A 2,554-nucleotide genomic window follows, 5' to 3' on the forward strand; every position below is an offset into this window, starting at 1 on the left:
ATGAGAAACGAAAACCCTAACATTATCAATTAATCCCTCTGGACTAAAATATAAATAAAAATTAGTTAATTTTTGGTATTGGTGAACATATTTTTAATTAATATCATTTAAAAAGAAAGTTTTATGCATAACTTTTTCTCCATTGAAATGAAACTTGATAGCAAGATTTAAGAAAGTCATTAAAAATAGAAACATATTTTTGGGCTGGTATAATTAATCAGAGTGAAAGTAGTTAATTTTTTTTTTATATTTTGGTTTTCATTATTCTGATTTTAAAACAAAAATCTAAACTACAATAAAATGTGTAAGATTTTAAAATTTGAATGGTAAAATATATATATATATATATATATATATATATATAGAGGTTTGCTAACTTGCGTATGCCTGTTTTTCAGTTGGTACATTTTAACAATGTGTACCGTGTTTCAGTAGACAAAAATATTCTTATATCATGAATTCTAAGTTCTAAGGTTAAGGGTATTTTAATAATTTTCATTCTCAAAATTAAAAAAATAAAAAAAGAAACCCCAAACCCTTACCCACCTCTCTCATTCCTCTCAACCCTTTCTTTGTCATCTCTTTCACTTCAACTTTTTCTTTGTCATCCCTACTCTATCTCCAATTGAAAAAAATAAGAAACACTTGCCTTATTTTAATAATTTTCATTCATTCTCAAAACTAAAAAAAGAAACCCCTTACTCATCTCCTTCATCCCTCTCAATCCTTTCTCCTTCATCTCTCACACTCAAACAACATTTTATCTATCATATTTACACTAGCCCCAACTAAAAAAACAATCATTATTAAATAAAATGGTTAGAGAAAAAAAATTATAAATAAAAAAATTAAAGCACCTAATTTTTTCTTTATATAATTTTAAATAAAATTTCAAGATTTAGAATTTTTATTGTTTGATTTTATCGTTGAGAATTTTCTTGTATTTTGATTTGTTTTTTCTTTAGTAAAGGAAAACAAGTTAATGAATTTCTACCAAAAAAAATTAAATGGCCACGGAGCAATGTTACGTAGTAGTCTCAGAATGTAAAGGAATGATGCTCATAAGTCTTGGTGCAAGTTGTACCTGTCAGCTATAATATATATAGTGAAGATAATGAAACTAAAGAGATTTTGAATAAACATTTTTTGGAAGGTGAATATGTCAATGACTCAACTCTTTGCAAAAGTAAATTGTTTAATAATGAATGGTTTTTTAGTTGGGGCTAGTGCAGAGATGACACATAAAATGTTTGAGTGAGAGTTATGAAGGAGAAAGGATTGAGAGGAATGAAGGAGGTGAATAAGGGTTTGGGGTTTCTTTTTTTAGTTTTGAGAATGAAAATTATTAAAATAAGGCAAGTGTTTCTGATTTTTTTAATTGGAGCTAGAGTAGGGATGATAGAGAAAAGGTTTGACTAAAAGAGATGAAAGAGAAAGGGTTGAGAGGAATGAAAGAGGTGGGTAAGGGTTTGGGGGTTTCTTTTTTATTTTTTTAATTTTGAGAATGAAAATTATTAAAATACCCTTAACCTTAAAACTTAGAGTTCATGATATATAAGGGTATTTTTGTATACTGAAACCCGGTACACATTGCTAAAATGCACCAACTGAAAAACAGGCGTATGCAAGTTAGCAAATCCCATATATATATATATATACATATATATATATATATATATATATATATATATATATATAACATCCCAATAAATGTATAGATAGAAACTATAATTTATTTTAGGAGTTGAGATAAATAATAATAAACATCAGTAGGAATAAGCACATAGGTGGACGAAGAAATAGAAATAACACATAAATTTTAAAACTATTTGCAAAAGTTGAAAGTACACATAATACCGAACGACCATGGTATACTAGGACCGAACGGTTCATACAAAAGGGTGTCTGCTGAACGGTTCTGCAAAACAAATAGACCGAACGACTATCTACATATGGTACTAAATTAAAAAGTCTAAACTAAGGACCGGACGGTCCTATGCTACTCTTTGGTGCCACATCTTATGGCTGACCAGTCTGCAGGGCATCCTTCAAGGTATCTTCCAAGTTACCCTCTGCTCACACCCAAAAGGATGATCATTGCAGTGAAGAGAATAACCGAACGGCCAAATACCGAACGACACATAAGCAAAGATAGAACAAATAAGGGTAAGCTTATATAAATTTAATTAATCATCTCCAACATACATGTAAACATGCAAACCGAAACAATATAACATTTCATACATACAATTACTATACATGCATACTACATTCATTTAACATGACCGACCACTTTGACACTGTCCGGACTGTATGAACCATGTAGCTCGACGTCCCTAGCACCCGGTGTGGTGTAGCAGCTGCCTGAACTATCAGCTGCCACCCGAGGTTAGTCCTACAACGATCATCTGGTCTTATGACTGCAGACCTCCTGCCATTCCCACACATGAATAACCTATAGAAAGTATTTTGAAATGAATTTCTTATGATGATCATTGGATTGCAATAGTATAAATATACAAATTGATAACCTAATTGGAAAGAGTTAAAAAGG

This window comes from Vigna radiata, chromosome 1 (assembly GCF_000741045.1).
Source record: "Vigna radiata var. radiata cultivar VC1973A chromosome 1, Vradiata_ver6, whole genome shotgun sequence".
Taxonomy (NCBI): Eukaryota; Viridiplantae; Streptophyta; class Magnoliopsida; order Fabales; family Fabaceae; genus Vigna; species Vigna radiata.